Here is a 21,549-nt window from a genome sequence, read left to right on the forward strand (position 1 = left end):
TTACCTCCACCTTTTAAACACACGTCCAATTTTCGCTGGGAGTTCTGCTTGCCCTGTCTACTAGGCCCCAATAGAGCCACACTCTGTAGCCTGTTAGCTGTTGGAGAAGACTCTCTGCTAAATCATTCCCTTATCTATAGTAGGAAGGCAGGTTGCCCTGGGTTGCTATCCAGGACTGCAGGAGGATACAGGCAGGACAAAGTCCTGATTAATCTGCAGGTAGTTTACTCTGACATTTGTCACAGCCATTATCTGCATCAAGCAAGGATTAAGGCTCAAGACAATCCTGTAGATCACTAAAATGATTTAGGCTTTCTAGTTGTCAGAGTAAAAGGACAAAACCCTTCCCTGAGTAGGTAAGAAACAAACAGGAGACCATCCTCATTGGGTAGTTACCATTGGTCCGGTCCATATGCAGGCTGATGTGGCAGGACAATTGGGAGGAAGAAGCACTGGGAGACTGGTTATAGATAGTAGGCACATGCATCTGTAAAGTGCAAGGTCCCCGACCAGTCCGAAACTGCTTCTATAACTCCTACTATTGAACACGTCATGTGTGCAAGACTCAAATGCTGCTGTGTTTATTTGTAGCCTGATTTGTTGCTAACTCTTTTAAATGTGATATACTTAGATATTAGTGAGAGCTTATCATGTTGATGGATCTTTGGTGCAATATTTCTACATACAGTATATCCTGTTTGTATTTCATTTCAGTTGTAGTCAGTGTTAGTGGTATATTTACTGAAGATCATATTTAATCGATTGAAAATCATTCAAAATCCATCAACATTTTTATTGTGTTTTTAAGTATTAGTAAATGTGTGATTTAGCCCCACACACAACATCGATGGTAATCTATTTTGAGTGATTTTCGAAATCAATTAAAATCAACTTTTAGCAAATATACCCCTAATGCTGGGTACACACTAGACGATTTCTCGGAGGATATGGCGAATTGGACGGACATATCATCTGGATCGTGTAGCGTGTATGCACTATGCGCACCCCTGCACAGCGACATGGGGGTCATTCCGTTGACCGTGCATGTATGGCAGATGGAGCGAGCCATCTGCCGAAGCCAAGAGGGTGAACAATGTATCGGTCGGTGGGACACCGGATAGTGCAGTGTGTACGAACTGCCCGGTATATCGTTCCAATCGTACCATCAGGTGTCGCATTGGCGGGTCGGGTAATGTGTACCTGGCTTTAGTGTCAAGAATTCTAGACTAAGGGCCTGATTCCCTACGGATCGCTATTGCGATTACACACACATGTCTGCTGTGAAAATATGCTAATGAATGCAATCGCAAAGCCGTCGTACAGCCAGCATAGAGATGCCCACTACCACTATCTCACATCTGTAATACCTTGCAGTCCTGTGTCTACATTGGGAACATCGAGTAACATCGGCCCCTCACGCACAATTACAGCAGGTCTGACCTTACTCGGAAATTGCTATCCGCATTGCACGCAGTGAGTACTCAAGTTGCGTATGCTTTCGCAGTGGCTAATTTATGCACGCCCATGCAACGGCGTTCAAAAGGACTGGCACGCCTGCGTTTCTCCGACCACTCCCACGTCACCACCCCCAAACACTGACCTCCATCACTCACTCTGCGATGGCTTTCTTTCTGCGTGGGTGATCACTGTGCGATCACAATGCTATCACGCACACGGCGTTTCATACGCAAGTGCAGTACGCCCCATCGACCAATCTGCGCACGTGGTTGCAATTGCGATTCGTGATCAATCAGGCCCTATGAGTTGAGCTTGATGCAGCTATGTCCAGGAGCAATTTTGTTTTTACACTGGAATTTAAATTTGAGCTAGCACGTGCTCTTCCCAACTAGGGGATAAAGGGCCTGGTTCAGAGCTGAACGCTCTGAATCAGGGCCCTCCTACCTGTTTTAGGAGCATCCTCATGGACGCTCGCATAGCTGTGGGTTACCACCCACAGCTTATGCGAGCGTCCATGATGATGGTCGCGATGGTCAAGACCATCGCGACCATCGGGCTTGCGACAGAGACCCTGCAGTAGGGTCTCGCTGCCGCAAGCCCTGGAGTGATTTTGGCTCTATCAGAGCCAAAATCGCTTCCACTGACATCACTAGTGATGTCAGTGGGGCCGGCTTCAGACGGTAGGCGTTCCCATGGGAACGCCTCCGTCTGGCAGCCACGCCCCCGGCACGCCCACCAAAGGGGGCGTGCTGTCAATCAACATCGACAGCACGCCCCCTTTGGTGCGAGACCCGGAGCGATGGAGAGCCCGTCGCTCTCCGGGTCTCGCGCATGCGCACGACGGAGCTCCCTCCATCGTGCGCATGCGCAGTGGGGCAACATCGACTCGTTTGCGAGCGTCCTTTGCTCGCGAACGGGTCTGAATGACCCCCAAAGTTACTTATGGTCGTTTTTAGTCTATTAAAAAAATCGATCAATATCGATGTTGTGTTTCAGAGACTAAATCACATATTTACTAACAGACAATTTTTTATATACATTTTTCAGTGTTAGTAGATGTGTGATTTAGCCCCTAAAATCAATCTTGATTGATTTAGAATTAAAATCGACCTTTAGTACATTTTACCCCTAAATCTCTCTGCAGATTAAGGGCCTGATTCAGAGCCGCTCGTAAGCGGCCGGTCGTTCGCTCCGAGCGATGTTTGCCCAACTGCGCATGCGTACGGATCGTTATACGCATGCGCGAACCAGTCAGTGCGGCTGAAAATCGTTTGTTCGCTAAATAGCGAATGCCTGCTAATGAGTGACAGGAGGAGGCGTTTGTGGGTGGTAACAGGGGAAGGTGCTTGAAAACGGGGAGTGGAGATCCGAACGCAGGCGTGCTTAAAGGTCAAAACGGGTGTTTTAAGGGTGTGCATAATTAATACTGGAGCGTCATTGACCACGTCACTGGGTTATTTTATAGCCAGAACTGCTCGCAAATTTGTGGTAGCAAACACCAGCCACAAGAATAGCAAGCAGTTCATACGCTGGTCGATGTACTCGATTAATCTAATAAATAGCAGACATGACGTATGATGCGAGCGGCCAGGGGGCGTCTCTTTCAAAATTACAACCGCAAGTTTTGTTCGCTCGTTCAGACATAGAGGCGTGAACAGACCGCAAAGAGCGAACGGTTCATTTGAATAGCCACCCCTTTTTGTTGAACGAACGACCGCAAATAGCGACCGGCTCTGAATCAGGCCCTAAATCTGCCCTGTCTGCAGTGCAATGTGGTTTTCCAAGGCTCAAATTCCTTTTTTTGCTTTGTTCCTAACCCTGTATCAGCCCCTTTGTTGGGTTTTAAATCATGTAAATCTAGGGTAATAAACCGTGGTTCTTGGGCTTTTGTCAGGACTCCTGAGTCCCAGGTTGCAGCACATTTATCTTTCTGCTCTGTAACTGTATATTACATTTTGAGGCATATGTTCTTTTCTTTATTACAGGTTTACCCACTTTGGCTTTGTCCATTCATATTACCAAGTCAGCCAGGCATGGTACATCCCAAGGGCAATGAGGCTGAGCCTATGTAGATATTGGAGCATATGGGGAACCCAAGACAAAGCACTTTGATGCCAAGGCTTCAATGCGCCAGTTAGAAATGTTTGTCAGAGATGCTCATGGGTAAGTTACCGATATAAATTCCAGTTGTAGCCTCATTGGGCAGTTACTTTACCTGTATTATTTGCCTGGACTTATTTGGTCAGTATCACAAAAAACTATATTATTCCAGTACAAATGTGCAATACTACACTATTTTACCCTTAATCACTGATCTGCCTATTGAGGAAATGGATAGAATTTTGGGGCCTATTCATCATCGATAAATGGCCCGGTAATCATGTGGAAACGCTAGTTTCCACATATTTTAGTTACCGGGCCATTCATCATTAGGGGTCCCAAATGGGCCACCTGATATTCAGCAAACTCCGAAAACTTTTTGGAGCTTGCTTGCAAGAACAAGCGCCATGTTCAGATGGCGCTAGTTTTCTGATCCCCCGCTCCTTCATATGGGTTCCTATGGGAAGGAGTTCCGGGGATGCGAAGAGGGATCCAAGCGGATCCCTCTGCCGCCTTCTCGCTACCTTTGCACATGCGTAGCCGCGCCAACGTGGAGGAGGTAAGTAATGCAGCTACTTCTCTAGTTGCGATACTAACCGAGGGGACAGTTGCCTTTCAGAGCAGTTGTCCCCGCACCGAAGAAATGATGAATTAAGTTTTCCCCGCTGCGAGTTGGATACTTAAGTATCCCTTGCAGCGAGATCAATACTTAATCATCAGGGACCATGCGGCCTCCGATGATGAATAGGCCCCTAATTGCTGTAGCATCTGTTGTACAGCTGCCGGAAGCATAGAGTGTGATTTGTTTATTATAACCCTCCTGTGGTTGCTTTAACTGGTGCTTTAACTGATGTTGCAACATTAATTTACTTGGGGTCTGATTCATGAGATGTACGGAAACCCGTTTACATACATCTCTGATGTTTTTAGATCTGCGCAGAGACCGCACTACGCATGCGCAGATCTGGGGCTGTGATGTTGCTTGCAGTGCCCCACATGCTGCAGCATGATTGACTTGCTGCTGGCATTTGGGGGTGGCAACAGGTAACGTCCTCGGATGCATCAGCGAATCAGAGAAGCCTACAGGTGACGTCTATTTACAGAAGACGCCTCCTGTGGCATTAGTCTATTATCACACAGCTGCTGAGTACAAAGACGCGGCAACTGTATGATTTCCATCCGTTTCTGACACAGGCCATTGGTGCGCATATACAAGCAGACCAAATGCATATTTACATCCTGTAGTTGTTTATTTGCCTCCAAATGATAATTATTTCTTTCTCTGTTCAGCTTCCAAATGCTGTATGCAGACTGTTACATGAGCCGTGATGAATTCTGGGAGATGTTTGACTCTTCTTTGTATCAGAAGCTGCGAGAGAAACTGAACTGCAAAAACGCTTTTCCAGAGGTGTATAATAAAATCTGTAAAGCCGCACGTCATTGATGGCAAAAGACATAAGCTACAGAAATGGACTGTATACAAAAACCCATACTACAAGCCTTTTCCCAGCCGCTTGTAGGGGCTCTGAGCCTAATATTGTGCCATCACTGACGCAAAGACTCTTTAGAAGCTGCACCTTGTACAACCTTGTGCAATTACACCTTGGCAGTCCCAGAGTAACCTATTGTTGTCCAACGCCACAGATTTTTAGGACCCATGTAATTCAGACATAATAATTGTGATAAGAGGTCCAAAACGGAACACAAGTTTGGGAAATGAAGACCGAATTTCTATCCGGGGCTGAATGTGAGTTTTTTTTTTTCAGAAATGTGAAACCAAATAATGGTAATGTTTGTGTATTGGGAAGTGCCAACAAGCATAATGGTTTAATCAAGTGCTTTGTTTGTTTCTCTATATTTTATTATGTCATAATAAATATTGAGTTGTGTGTAGCCACCTATGACTATTTATGAAATGCATATGAGCAATGCTCGTACACCAATATACTTACAGCATCTGCCTGTACAAATCATTCCGTGGGCCCGATTCAGAGCAAAGCATTGGGCACAATTGCGCATGCGTCCGAGAAGCACTACACGTGTGTCCTGATGGTTACCAGTAGGGATCGCAGATCAATATTGCATAAAGATCCATGCAATTGCAGTGGGGCTCTTGGGCGATGACTGTGGGGTGGGGGCTCACGGCAGCGGTCATGCCCGTGACACTGGCAGCCATGGACCCACTGCAGGTCCAATGGTGCGGCCATGGATTCGCGTTGCAGCCGGTGAGCTTCTCTATAAAACACACATCCGCCGCAGCATTACCCTACAGCCGCTACCTTCCTGCCTCCACCTCGGAGTAAGGCCCGTTACCTCTGTTTGTTATGTTTAGTAACTTCCATAATTATAGAATCTCTCATTGTGCAGTGAGAGAAACATTTCATTGGGTGATCTTCTCGCATCTACATCTATATCTGCCTGTTATCTGCGTACAGCTCAGTCTTTCCATATGACTTTCCATGCAGTTGCTCATCATCTTAAAGTGAGATTAAACTGCTAATTATCTTTGCTTTGCTCTAGAGCTGTGGTGTTTAACTTCTGGGAAGTAATTTGGGGGGAATTCAGGGCCTGATTCAGACCCGGTCGCTCTGAATCAGGGCCGGGGTTTTTTTGTTTTTTTTAGAACGGCCTCCTGGCCGCTCGCATAGCTGTGGGTGACCACCCACAGCTACAGCGAGCGGCCATGATGAGGGTCGTGATGGTCAAGACCATCGCGACCATCGGGCTTGCGATGAGACCCTTGTGGTAGGGTCTCGTGGCCGCAAGCCCCAGAGAGATTTCGGCTCTAACAGAGACGGAATCTCTCCACTGACATCACAAGTGATGTCAGTGGGGCTGCCCCCAAACGACAGGCGTTCTCATGGGAACGCCTCCGTTTGGGCAGCCACCCCCCCGGCCCGCCCACCAAAGGGGGCGAGCTGTCACTCAACATTGACAGCTCGCCCCCTTTGTTGCAAGACCCTTAGCGATGGAGTGCCTGTCACTAGCCGGGTCTCGCGCATGCGCACGACGGAGCTGGCTCCGTTGTGCGCATGCGCTGTGGGCCACCATCGACCCCGTTGCGAGCGCTCAGCGCTTGCGACCAGATCTGAATCAGGCCCTCAGTTCTATGCGATGTGATATCAGGCAGTTACAGGAGTGCCCACATCACAAGTATCCTCTCATCTCTATCTGGTGGAAGAAGAGATTTACGATGCAGGCGGATGCTATATGCCGTTTTGCGACGGTAAAGCGCATGGATGGTGGATAATTTTATTTATTAAATGAAATAACCTCTCTCTTATTGACAGTACCAAGCCTGGCATTCCTGCAGGTCTCGCTGTATTCCATCTCGTCTCTGATGATTACCGGTCATTACTCCATGTATTGGCTCCCCGGAGATCTATGAATGAATGCTGACTCAGAGCTGTGCGCTATTGCTGCCACAGATGAGATTTTCACAGTTGAGGATTTGTGAGAATATGCTAATGGCACAGCGGCCGGGACTTGTACTGAGATGCCCACCTGAGCCATCACACCTGCCGCAATTGCGTGCACATTCGCTGCATCGGACACAGATAATGCAAACATCGACTCCCTGAGTGAGTCTTTGGCCAATCAGAATGTCCACCAGAGCCATGTTATCTGCGTACTGGATCACAGACACAGCTGGAGAACCGCCCGGAACATACCTCCATTTTAGTTGACACTCCCAGTTACCTCCCACAAAATGTTCGCTTCCTGTCCATCACTTGCAAATCACTGCACCGTAATCGCAATTCAATCGCCACGTGTGCTCATTGTGGCTGTGACGCATGCGTAGATCATCGATAATCGCTCAATTGCGTGAACATCAGATTAGCGTACAACTTTGAACCCTACACTTGCTAATGACTGACTTTTGGTTTGTGTACTGATTCCCAGTGCTGTGCTGCCAGCTCCTGACCCCCGGCCTATCCCTAACAACATGTCTCATGATTCTATTGTCACCTCGGCCCAAACTTCTCAGTTGCTGCCTGGAGGAGCCAGGGGGCCACAGAATGTGCATAGCTCACAACAAAGCAAATTATGTCCTTAGGGTGGCCCTGTTCCATACTGGGGTATTCACTAGACCCATCCCCCATGTGAGCCAGCACAAACTACTAGTAGAAAGTGGGTATATTGCTGGTGCTGTGACAGCAGGTGTTTACTTGGTTCCATCAAAGACCACATCAAACTGTAAGTCCTTTTAACAGAATATTACAACTTTCGCACATTTAGTTATTAAAGATTCCACATATATCTCTCTTCTGTGCTCCTGTAACACTTTCATGGGTGCTCTGATGTCCTACAATATGACTTGCAGGATCACGCCACCTATATTAGAGCTTTAAATACTAGGGAAAAAAATACAAAAGAATTGAACAGAGGTACAGGAAAGTGAGAAAGATGTAATTATAAGGCAACCTTGTGGGAAGTAGCGTAAGCCTCCACAACTCTGTGTGTGAGATGTGATGGGTGTAGTGTATGCTATAGTAGATGACTTGGGGGGTGATGTATCAAACATTCTAAAGAGTGGATAAGTTGGGCTTAGCAACCACTCAGCTTCTACCTATCATTTTATAGAATATACTAGATAAATGCTACCTCGGAGCTGATTGGTTGCTATGGGCAACTTCACTTGTCCACTCTTTTTAGAGCAAAAGAGGCCCTCCAGCTGTTGTTAAACTACAAATCCCAGCATGCATTGTAACAGTTTTAGTAGGGCATGCTGGCATTTGTAGTTCTACAACAACTGGGGGGCCGCTTATTGCCCACCCCTACTTTAGAGGGTCTGATTAATTTCCCTCTAACAGTCATAAGTCCTCCTTTTTAATTAATTGTATATCAATTTATGTGGTATGAATATTTGCATTTCCTTACAGTGCATAATTGCAGGCTATACAAAGTTGGATGGAAGCGTAAATACAGCTAATTCAGACAATTCTTTTACCCCAAGTATAGGCTGGTGCACGTGTGAGCTGATGTTGATAAGTAATAAGCTACGCATATGGATAGTGGGCAGGGCAGAGCACAGATGCATACAGCTCTGCTTCCAGGCGAACATACGCATCCTTTTCCATGCACGTAAAGAGGGAGCATCTGCGGTAGAGTTGCGTTCAACTCTGCATTGACCCTGTAGTTTGTGTAGGAGAACTATCTCCTCTATAGACCATGGGGTACATTTAATAAGTGGTGGGTTTGGTTCTGGTTCTGGTTGCGATTGTGGTGGAAAATGAAGGGAAACAACAGATCTGGTATTCTGCCTTTTACAGATATATTTTTCACATAAAAAACACTCACATTTACAACAATAAAATATAGCCCTGCATAAAATCTTTGTTCTCTCCAACCATAGTAGTGCACATCTTCCTACCAGAGAGCAGGGTTATGTCCTGCACCACTAGGAGATTCCTCAGATTCGTTTCCTTTGTCATCCACATAAGTACAAGTAGTGAGATCTGCTTCTACTGTGCTGTCATTCATTTATACTTCAAGTTGGAGGCACTCATGTATATAAAGTGTGGTTTTAAAATTGGATCCTTCTAGTGTGTTAAAGCATAATACTGTGAGTTCTATTCGCTGAAAAACTTACTATGGCTTTCCTTTGTTTACCTCTTTTTCTTGTTTGTTGGGCTTTTAGTATATTATTATTTAATATATCATTAAAATTTGTATTGCAGTATATAATTAGTGGGTTACTTATGTACACCACCATAGTATAACTTCCTTTCTCATTTCATTGAACATGATCATGTTGTAGTTATTAGCGGTAGCACCCTATGAGTTGAATATAAATCTGTTATAGTGTCAATGGTGAAGTTATTTAATCGGAGGGGGATATCATTGCCAACAATTATTATTGAAAGATAACAGCAGTGACTACTCCCTCATAGGACTCTAATTCATTTACCCATCCATGCTGAATCCCTCAATTACACTGAAGGACAGTGTTATGAATTGAGCTGTTGGAAAACCTGGGAGTGCTTCATAAAATAACAAGAGGTAATAACTATTGAATATCTCCTGGAACATATAAGAAACAGACCACTATATATAACAATTATCCTGATGAAAATGAGTAACGTGTGCAATTAATAGCAATAGACAGATTTTTGCATTAAGATGTTAATGATTAATTCCCACAGTTCCTCTTAACACATAAAACATTAGATTATCCATCATTTCAAGTTCTCAGCCAAAATGATGTCCGGTAAGCCTCATCCTCTCTCTCATGTAGTAGTAGATTGTAGTAGAGGACCATTAGCCGGTGCTACTAATGGCTGAACAGGCAAAGTACTGTGTGATCTCTGGATCCGTTCCCTAGAACAACAAACAGTGGAATTAGAAAATATAATGGCCGTCAGAATGAGAATTCAAGTCCATCTTCTTGTAGGGCACAACTTACATGTTAAGAGGATGTATAAACAATACACTACTGAGGGGGACATTTCTGAGACTGATGCACAGATAACAGAACACAAAAGTTGCTGTAACTCAGCAACCAATCAGTTTTTCTAGTACAGTTTGAATAAATTAAAGGCAGCATCTAGAGCTCTTTAGCCTCAGTGAGCCCACTGGTTGCTAATCACATGTTAGTATATATTATACTAAGGATGTGGTTCCCAAACTGGGTTCTGTGGTACCTGGGGTGCAAATAAATTACTTGGGCCACCATATTTGTAGGCTGGGCCATGTGCTACCTGTTAGCCTTAGAACGTCAGAGTGCAGCCAATTACACAGGCTGCACTACTTGTGTGTGGCTGTGCTGTACAGCCCCATCTGTCTTCTCATTTCTCCTCCCTCCTTCTCTGTGCAGCAAAGTGAGAAGAGGTTAATGAGCACCAAATATTTGCTGCCAATACAACAAGGGTGAATGAGCGCTCTGCACAGATTCCTGTCCTGATGGGAGAATTCATTGTTGTCTCTTCTTCACCAGTCCAGCCCTGACTTTGGTCCACCCACCCAAGTTTGTCACATCCTCTGTGTGCATCTCTGCTCCCTCTCTGTGTCCCTATCTGTCCCTCTCTATCTCCAAAATGTAATATGTACCTGTTTCTCTGTCAATCCTTTGTGGGTATATCTCCCATTGTCCCTCATCCCAGCTATTCCCCCTATGTTTTTTGGGGGGGAGATTCATTTAAGTATGAAGTTCCAACTGTGCACACAGCAGGTTATTACTGATGAAAAGTCTAGCTTACTCTTGCTTGCACCTCTATGGGGTGCAAGAAAAAACGTGTTAGGAATTCCTGTCATAGGACCCACATTGTATTAGTGCACAAGGTTCCAACAGAACCTCGAAGCTAATGGAGGAGTCTATTTACTAAGCTTTAGATGGAGATAAAGTGGACAAAGCTAAAGTACCAATCAACCAGCTCCTAGCTGTCATTTTTCAAACACAGCAGTTAGGAGCTGATTGGAATGCACTTGATCTTAGTAAATAGCTCCCCCCTGGCCTAGGGACGCTGTGAAAAAAATGCTGAGGACCTAAGGGGACCATGTACCAAACAAAGTTTGGGAACCACTGTACTAGGGTATGTTAACCATTGAATGCAAAAGAACCAAATTGTAACTCACTTGAAAGCTTTTTCTTTTTCCCGATCAGAGAAAGAGCGTGCGGTTTTTGAGAGAAATGCGGATCGGTAAGTTTTGCCACTTGTGGGTTTGTTGATATCGTATCGACCAACGCCGACTGGGTTCTGCAATGTGACAAGTACAGTAGATTAACTGAATGTGAGAAACAAGGGGACTGGATAATCCGGAGGTTCTAATACTCTGTCTAAGACATAAGCTTTCAATTTGAAGACAGTACTAATTCAGGGTCCATATTCATAAACGTGGCGAACAGAAGGAAAATGCTAAAAGTATTTGAAACTATTTTTATACTATAAAGCAAAAAAATAAAAAGCTTGCTGTAAATGTGAGTGCGAAATACCCATAGATCTCAGGGAGTTACTGTGTAAGTTTGTGCAGAGCAACCCAAAATCTTAGGAAGAGCTAACTTAGGCCGAGTCAGCACCAGTAATGCAGAAATAAAAAGAACATCTATATTCTATGCACAATAAACTTACATTACTTCCAAAGAGGACTCTGCATGACTTTCTGTCAAATCACTTAGCAGAGGTCAGGAAGGGAACCGAGGACTGCCTCACAGAAGCGAACACTGATTTTACATCATAGGAACCAGGACCTGGGGAATGCTATCATGAAAAACAATAGATCAAGATGCGGTGACACACAGTATATTAGTATAACACAGGCATAACAGGCCGCACAGACACTTCCTGTAAGAACTCTTGCTGCGCGTACATAAACATTGCAGATGTTATTGCCTAGGTGTCATTAGTATTGATACTGGAAGCTAGTCACTAGGAGGACTGTCACAGATCACCCCACTAACCATGTGCACTTTATTGCTCCCTCTAGGGACTGATTCTGAGCCAGACAAAGTGGCGTACGTGTTTGCGCTCTTCTGTCACAGTCTCACCTGTGACTTTATGCTAATTCTACAATAAGCACTTGGTGTACAGCCGTGCGCAGGAATGTGCAAGGACTGAGACAGCCACTTTGTGCATCTGTAGGTGCTACATTACTGCTTGGTGCGTCACTGCTAGGTGCAGATTCTCCGTCAGAGTGTGGCCTCCAATGCACGCAATTAAGCATCTGATTCCAAAACCCCTCCTGCGACACACCCGCAAAACTCCCATAACACACCCATAAGATGCATCTTCCTGTGTCAGAAGAGCCACCTCCCAGTTACCGTTCAGGAATGCCCAATACATTTCTGATTCCATGCAAAGGTATCATTGGGTCCTGCGACTTTGTACCCACATACTGTGGGACGCTCAAGCTGAAATTTAAACGCATGTAAAGTTGAAAAAACATTGACCAATGCGAGAATATCGGCATTGGAACATACTCATAATAGGTCTCAATGGGTACATTTACTCAAGTGAGTTTTTAGAAGTGGAGATGTTGCCCATAGCAACCAATCGGATTCTAACTATTAGATTCTAGTTAAATGTTAAGTAGAATCTGATTGGTTGCTATGGGCAACATATCCACCTCTAAAAATTCTCACTTTATTAAATATATCCCCTAGTGTCTTCATTTACCTTTATGTAGCATATGTGGTGTAGCACTTGCATGAAAGTACGTGATCACCAGCCAGCATCAGTGGGCTACTATAATTATATATGAGACGCAAGAGTGGGATGGCCAAGTATAAGCTTCCCCAATATATCATTTCTGCACGATTCATGCTGCCCAATAGACACCAGCACAGCAGTTCCAATGCCTTATTTAGCCCCTCAGTTCCTTCCATCTTTAACATACTGTATGTGCAGTCCTTTTAAATAACCAGCTCTGGAAAGCTGTGTTCTATATGTACAGTACATACATTTTGTATTAAGGAATGTATCAAATTCAGGATTCTGTTGGAGACTTGGATGGACCTTAACAGCAACTCAAACATTTGGGATTCATTTAGATCCATGGGATTCAGCCAACTAAACCCAAATTCTGAGCTTACAGGAATGTTAGTGCACAAAACACTTGTTGCAGCCAGGAGTCAAAATACTATTTTATCATGCTAAGTCTTAATATGCAATTAAGTAATGGAAACATATTATATGGCCCATCCATAGTTGTGTACATTTGCATAAAGGGTGCATTTGTATACATTCACACCCATCCAAGTTTCCATGGTAATACAGGCTAGATTTTGAAGCAGACATCCTGCAAATGGTTTGTACTGGATAATCAAATCCTGAATACTGACAAGTGGCCGGGGACAGTGGGCAAGCGAGCTGTAGAATATCCTGTCCGTTGGAGTTTTTGGAAAGCGATGAATTGTTCCAAACTTGCCATGTTTCTTTTTTTGATCATTTTCAAGATCTTCAATGAATGACTTTGCATCAAAGTATCCTAGCTCTGTCTGATAACATTCCTAGGGATATAATGAAACAGACATAAATACACACACAGAATAACCACCATATTCTGGCCACTTGTTTTTGCCTTTTTGGGAGAATGTAGGTGGGTTGAGTCTAGCACGTGATGTTCTGAAGCTATATCATGTGCACTGTGAATATATTTCATACACTTCTATTAGCACATTCAGTCATATTTTTAACCTCCATCTGTATTGAATCAGGAATACTAGAAGCAGAATTTAGGGTTGGCCATTGATGATTGGCAACCATCGATGGTCTGATGTCGATCATAACTAGTTTTACCGTCAATCGGAGGCCACCAATGGTGAACATCAATGGCAAAATCCAAATGGCTAATGCCGGCTGTGTTCAGCGCATGCGCAGAGTTAAACCATTGATGGCTCAATCATTGATGGTTTCTTACTGATGGTTTGAAACCATTAGCCATGGATAACAGAGCCGTTGTTGGTCGACCCTAGTAGAATTTTGTGCACATGATTGGCGTAGCAGCACTGATAGCAGAAAGGCCGAGTTTTGCATAAAAAAAAAATCCTGTGGATATTCATGTCCCTGATGTCCACTCAAAGCACTAATCTTATAGGTAGGCATGGTATGTAAAACAGTATCTATGCTTATAAAGTAAATGCAAAAAAGATGAGGCAGTTTGTGTCCAGTTCTCCAAAGAACAGGAAACCCAATGTAAGGGCCGATGCAGATTTGAACGTAACTTTGTTTTGCAATTGGCTTCTGAGTGTTTTTGTGCTGTGTATGCTCCATAGCTGAGTCCTATGCAACTCAGTCGCATGACCGCTTCGCAGGCCTATCAACAGAATTGCGTGCTATGCAGAGTAGTGTGTACACAGCGATATGGCTGTTATCAGACTGGTGCATTCATAACAATGGTGTCTATGAAAGCGAGCAAATGCATAGGGACAGTGGGCTGAACAGATGGGACAGCACAGTTGGTATAGTGGTTAGCATTGCAGACTCACAGTTCCAAGATCAGGAGTTCAGTTCCTGACCAAGGCCTTCGGCTCTCCCAGTTTCCTCCCAGACTCCAAAAAACATAGCGTAGATTTACTGACTTCTGATAAAAAAGGACCCTAGTGTGTATGTATGTTCATGGGATACGGACCATAGATTGTAAGAACCATTGGGGCAGTGAAGGACTGAATTGTTCTTTGTAAAGCGTAGCATTATATATTCTAAATGTAAATAAATAAATGCGTACAGCTCTGCAAACAGGTGATCAACCACATTAGTTTCCTGTGCGCACAGTAGCGTATAACTGCATCCAACTTACATTCAACCCCTCATCGGCCCCATAGTGTGAAACTTGTGAGATTATTATATATATAAATAATATAAAATAAGAGATATGGTAAGAACTTACCTTTGATATCTCTATTTCTGCAAGGTCCATAGGGTTCCACAGGGATACCTTGGGTTATAGTCATGGCTTGGCCATCGGGCACCACACAGTTAACTTTGTGCTCCCAGTATGCACTGGGTTCCCCTCCCCCAGGCCAAGGCACCTCAATTCAGTAATAAGCCAAGGCCATAGGAGGAGAGAAAAAGAGAGAAGGAAGTCTGGAATACACAAGAATCACATTCTCACAACAGGGAGACGGAAAATCGGTGACCAGAACCAGACCCATATGAAGCACAGGGCGACAGGGTGGGCTCCTTGTGGAACCCTATGGACCTTGCAGAAATAGTGATAACAAAGGTAAGTTCTTACAATCTCTCTTATTTTCTGCAGCAGGCTCCATAGGGTATCCACAGGGATACCTTGGGAGTTCCCAAAGCAGTATCCTCAATGGTGGGGGCGCTCCTGTGCAGAAAGGAGCTGCCCATGATGGACCCACAGACCTCGTAGAATGAGCAGTAACAGAGGGCGGAACAGGAATGCCCTCATGACTGTAAGCCTCAGAAATCGCCATGCGAATCCACCTGGCCAACGCTTGCTTGTTGGCCGGCCAACCCTTCTTATGGAAACCATAGAGGACGAACAAAGTGTCCGACTTCCTAAGGGAACTGGTACGGTAAAACCGTAGAGCTCGTACCACAAGGTCTTGTGAGTTAAAGGCCGGCACTACAATTTCCCCATTAATGTGGAAACTATAGACCACCTTAGGCAGGAACCCAAGGCAAGTCCGAAGCACTGCCCTGCTGCTGTGAAAAACCAGAAAGAGCCCCCAAATCTGACACCCTCCAGGCGGAAGCAATAGCCAGGAGAAACACAGTCTTAGCTGTGAGCCATTTGAGATCCACTGAGCCCAGTAGTTCAAATGGAGGTCAATTCCCAAGGAGCCACAGTAGGCACAAAGGGAGGCTGTATGCGAAGAGCACCCTGCATAAAAGGTGCGAACATCCGAGAGTGGAGCAATCCTCCACTGAAACCACACAGACAGTGCGGAAACATGTACTTTCAATGAGGCTAGACGAAGACCCTTATCTAATCCTGCCTGGAGAAAAGCCAGAACCCTGGATATCCGAAATACCTGGGAATCGTACCCCCTGGGGCGACACCATTCAAAGAAGGTATGCCATACCCTGTGGTAAATCCTGGCAGAAGCAGGTTTCCGAAGCATGGATGTCTCAAGACCCACGCCGTCAAAGACAGACGACTCAAATCCGTGTAAACACAAGGACCCTGAGACAACAGGTCCGGACGTTGAGGAAACAGCAACAGAGCGTCTATGGAGAGACTCTGAAGATCTGAGTACCAGTGACGTCCGACCACACTGGAGCCACCAGCAGGATCATGCCTCCCTCTTGCTTGAACTTCTTCAATACCCGAGGAAGAAGGGAGAAAGGAAGAAACAGGTACGCAAACTGGAAGGTCCACCGAACCGACAGAGCGTCTACCAGGAGAGCCTCTGCGTCTCTTGTTCTGGACCCGTACACTCTTAGCTTGCATTTGTATCTGGAGGCCATGAGATCTATCTCTGGAAAACCCCATTTGTCCACCAGGAGTTGGAAGACCTCCTGGTGAAGTGACCACTTCCCTGGATGTACATCGTGTCGACTGAGGAAGTCCGCTTCAGAGTTGAGTACTCCTGGAATGAACACTGCCGTATGGAATCTCATGCATGAACACCGCACATTATGCACAGTTAAGCTGCTAACATGACGCTCAGTAGCGAATGCACAATATCCTGCATGCGAACGCTGTTTATTAGCTGCATGCGTGCACATCTGCTCCAAATCAGATAAACCTAACTAGCGTCTTTACATCAATCCCCACATACTCACACATTACATATTCACATACAAGGTTCCAAAAGCTTTAAGGTATAAGATTCAAGTATGCACATTTACTATAATTGCTATGAAATAAAGATTATTTTGTAACTAAGGTTTTATATGTGATAAGTAAGCCATGTTTGGTATTGTACTGATGCATACTCTCTCAACAGTATTCCGGTAACATCGATGTAGAGATCGCAACAGGCATTCTCAACTTATGGACCGCAGAGACTTCAAGCAACAAAATGAACATTATATGACCAACCATTAGGATTTGCATGAGGTGGGAAACCAGAGACCACCAGTTGTTAGAGGCTGGACTGTGTATATTTGAACCAACCTGTTAAATGCCTTGTAACATATGCCCTCTCCTTTAGGACCAATGGTATTAGCAACAAACTTCTCTATTGTGTTGTCTATTTCTGGAGGGTATAAATATGTGTGCTCTGACCCTGGGTTTCGAGTCTTCGTGCTGAATGCTGATTGACGAGGGGTTTCTTGCTGATGCCTACATCTGGTCCAGAGCGCTGCGTATGTATAACTGTACTTGGGTCTGTATAATTCCTTTGCGCTAAATTTGTACTTATAACTAGCGTGTAACTGACTGTACTTTTGCTTGAATAATATTTTGTGCTTTGGAACCACAGGTTCTAGGTCTGGAGTCTTTATTTACTGTATAACTGCGTACGCAAAATAGCGTCGTCCTTAGAGGTTTATAGGCAGGATATCAGAAGGTATAGGCAGGGGTGTATAGAGGTTCAAAGGCAGAATCCTTAATCCGACCATGTGATCCATCCCATCTGAAGAGGATCAGCCTCTGTAGAGGTCTTGAACGAAACTGGGCATATTCCACCATGTCGAATGTCGACACCATGGAAATCAGTAATCTCAATGCCAAGTGAATGAACACCTGGCGACCCTGGAGACAGGAACGTAACCTGGTATGTAGGGCTGAGATCTTCTCCTCTGTAAAGAAGATTCTCTGCTGCTGAGAGTCCAACAGTGCTCCCAGATGCATCATCCTCTGAGATGGCATCAGTGAGGACTTTTTCCAATCGATCAGCCGTGAGTATGCAACACCGATATTGTCAGTTGCAGATGATTGCGAAGTACCTCCGGAGACCCTGCTAGGAAAAGCAGGTTGTCCATGAAAGGTAACAGGCGAACCCCCTGTAACCGCAGGCGAGCCGCCATGACCGCCATTACCTTGGTGAACACCTGCGGAGCCGCGGAAAGAACAAACGGCAGCGGTTGAAACTGGTAATGGTGATCCAATACAGCAAATCTGAGAAACCTCTGAGGAGCCGTAGCAATGGGGATATGCAGGTAGGCATCCTGAATATTCAGGGACACCATGAAATCCCCAGGTTCCATAGCTAATATAATGGAACGTCGAGTCTCCATACTGAATCGAGGGACCCTCAGAGACATGTTGAGAGCCTTGAAGTTGAGAATAGGACGGACAGAACCGTTCGGTTTTGGTACCAAAAAGAGATTGGAATAAGAACCCATCCCCCTGAGGGACGGGGGGACTGGAACTATGACCCCGTCTTGGAGCATAGAACTTACCACTTTCTGGATTTCCAGAGCCTTTGTGGAATGAAGGCCTACCTCCGGAGTGTAGGAAACAAAACTGATGGGGAGGCCTTCTGTTGAAGGAGAGGGCGTACCCGTGAGAAACCACTTCTCTGACCCAGGTGTCTGTGATAATCATCCACCAGTGCTGGGCAAACCAAAGAAGTCGGCCTCCCACCCTGGGGTTCCCCAAGGGGAGGCCCAACTCATGCTGAGAGTTTGCCCTAGGCTTGGTGACAAGGCGTCTAGCACTCCAAGGTCGCTTCTTGGACTAGGGTGTCTTCCTGGTGGCTCCTGATGGCCTGGGAAAAGACTGCACCTTCTGCTTACCTTGAGGACGATCGTCTTTTCAGCCTAAGTAGCAGTCCTAGACGGAGCCTGAGGCGATGGCAGACATGCAGACTTTGCAGCTGCCAATGTACTTACAATTTTATCCAGGTCTGGGCCGAAGAGGACCAGACCATTAAACGGCAAGCCTTCCAGGCCCTTCTTTGAATGCAGACGTGGAATCTAAGAACGTAACCACCACGATCGGCAAGCCGAAACTGCTGCTGCTGAAATCCTGGAAGTAAGCAGGCTAACATCCAACGCTGCTTCGCTAATATAAGTAGCAGAATCACGGATACTACCAGCACCGTCTGCTCCTCAGAAGCATCAGAGGAGAATGACGATTAAAAAGCATCAGCCCATTTTTCCATGGCCCAAGCCACCCAACAGACCTCCATGAGCAGTCTGGCGGATCCCCCGGCCAAAGAGTAAATGGATGTTAAGTAAATCTCTACCTTGCGGTCCGAAACGTCCTTAAATGAGGACATAGACGGCATGGGTAAGATTGCACTCTTAATCAGGCGTGTCACATGGGAATCCACCTGAGGAGGGGTGTCCCACTTAGTGAAGTAATCCTCTGCAAAGGGATAAGAATATGAGTCTCTTTTGGGGCTGAAACATTCTGCCTGGGAATTTCCACGCTTCCTCCATATGGTCCACCAGCTGACCAGAGAGGAAAAACTGACGCCTTACCTTTTAAAGTATGCGTAAGACGATGCAGTCTCAGGGAGACAGTCATCCTCCATAACCCTGCGGAAAGCTTTAATTAGCCCGGATACATAAATCCTGCACTTATACTCAACCGCTTAAGTGGGTCGTTCCGAGTCAGATTCCGGGAGCTCCCCTTCATCTGACATCATCATCGTCATAATGTGGTAACAGTGGCGCTACTAATGGTCTCTCAGCAGGCCGTAGAGCGGGCACCTGCAAAACGTCCGTTAAGTTCTGTACTGTGGCGGACCGAGGGCCTGATTCAGAGACGGATGCTCTGAAAGAGCGCTCGCTCTGGTTCAGGGCGTTTTTTTTTTTGTGCGGCCTCCAGGCAACTCGCATAGCTGTGGGTGACCACCCACAGCTATTGCGACCGGCCAGGCCATCGCGACCATCGGGGCTTGTGGTAGGGTCTTGTGGACGCAAGCCTCAGAGAGCTTCCGGCTCTAATAGAGCCGGAAGCTCTCCCACTGACATCACTGGTGATGTCAGTGGGGCCACCCACAAACGGCAGGCGTTCGCTTGGGAACGCCTCAGTTTGTGAAGCCACCCCCCCTGCCACGCCTCCAAAATGGTGCGAGCTGTCGATCAAAATTGATAGCCGCCCCGTTTTGGTGCAAGACCCGGAGCAACGGAGCGCCCGTCGCTAGCCGGGTCTCACGCGTGCGCACGTCAGAGCCGGCGCTTGCCTGCACTAACAGCGCTATCATCAACCACTCAGATGCTAAGTCTGAAGTGGGAATAGCGCTACCTGACCAAACATTAAGCTGTAGGAGAGGTAGGATGGTGGGGGACCCAGGCTCCACATTCCTACTCAGCGTTGCTGTGCATCCAAGATGGCCACCGTGCGTTCTGTAGGCGGAGCCGTGGGGAAGGATCCCAAGCACCAGCGCGCCAAGCCTCAGTAGAAAGGCAGCTGGTGCAGTGAGAGAGGGGTCTTTCCCATAGTCTAAAACCGGAAAAGCACCCTCTCTGGCAGGCCATTAACCCGCAGGATGCTGGAGCGCTTCCTTAATGCTCCAGCCCCATATCCCTGGTGGTCTAGTGGTAGCGCAGGATGAGTACCTGGCTCCACTAACTGCACCCCTCAGGTAGCCCCCAGCCCTGAGGACACTGGACTGTGCCACAGTGGGCTCCGTCTGCAGACGCCCCCTGTGCTTACCTTGTTGCTCCCTGTGCACCTGACCACAGTCCTGCTAGCTGGGACCCCCAGAAAAGCCTGCCGAGTTCCCTGGTTCAGTACCGGTGGCTCAGCGCCAGCAGGGGTGTAGGTGGGGGTAGTGGGGGCTTCCGCTGGACTGTCCCCACTAGCCGCACTTGCAGTCTTCTTAACTTCGGGGGTGTTTTTGCCAGCAGCCCCCATGCAGTGACCCGACTATGGCCGGGTACCAACTGAAACTGAGGTGCCTTGGCCTGGGGGCGGGGTTATAGGAGGGGGGCCCAGTGCATGCTGGGAGCACAAAGTTAACTGTGTGGTGCCCGATGGCCAAGCCAGGACTATAACCCAAGGTAACCCTGTGGATACCCTATGGAGCCTGCTGCATAAATATATTTTAAATAAACAAATTCAAATGTTTTCTGTATTAGTTCCCTAATCGTAAACAATTATAGACATTCCACCCATAACTGCACCAAGTGGGACAATAATAACACCAATTTGACCTACAATGTTACAAGTTTCTCCAGATAAAGTTGGCCAAATCTGGCAATTTCCACATACAATTTATTCATTTACCACCCCTGCAGTGTCTTTGATCAAGAGGTCATAAAATCTTGTGGGTGGCTGTATTTTATTGTACTGTATTGTATTGTATAGGGTGCAGTTATTCAACCTCACCTCCTGATGGTCAGATCTGCCTTATTCAGAGATGTACGCAAACCCAATGGTGTGAGATCTGTGCATGTGCAGATCTCGTTCTGAGAGATCGCTAGCAGTGCCCCCTAAGCCACAACATGAATGACAAGCTGCGGCAGTTTGGGGACTGGGTGGTCTTGAAAACAGATGTGTCGGCCCCGTTTTTGAGGCACGCCGTGGCCAGTGTCTGCGTCTTGCAACACAGGGTTACTCAGATGGCAGATGTTCCCACAGAGTGAGCCGATGCTGCACCCCTCGGATCTGCAATGCATACAGTAGGCGTCATTTTAAACTAGACGCCACCTGTGGCATAAGCATATTATTGCACAGCCGCTGCAT

The 21,549-nt window shown here is 46.2% G+C and overlaps 1 long non-coding RNA gene across 1 annotated transcript; it reads right to left on the bottom strand.

Annotated features, from left to right (window-relative positions):
• Positions 1 to 9,704: 9,704 nt before the first annotated feature.
• LOC148431073 (uncharacterized) lies at positions 9,705 to 13,455 on the bottom strand. Its single transcript, XR_015877270.1, has 4 exons — positions 13,337 to 13,455; positions 11,628 to 11,756; positions 11,134 to 11,255; positions 9,705 to 9,879 (listed from the first exon to the last, which is right to left on the bottom strand). It is a non-coding gene; the product is annotated as an uncharacterized LOC148431073 (long non-coding RNA).
• Between the last annotated feature and the right edge of the window lie 8,094 nt (positions 13,456 to 21,549).

Source organism: Taudactylus pleione, unplaced genomic scaffold (genome assembly GCF_031769625.1).
Source record: "Taudactylus pleione unplaced genomic scaffold, aTauple2 ptg002941l, whole genome shotgun sequence".
Lineage (NCBI taxonomy): Eukaryota > Metazoa > Chordata > Amphibia > Anura > Myobatrachidae > Taudactylus > Taudactylus pleione.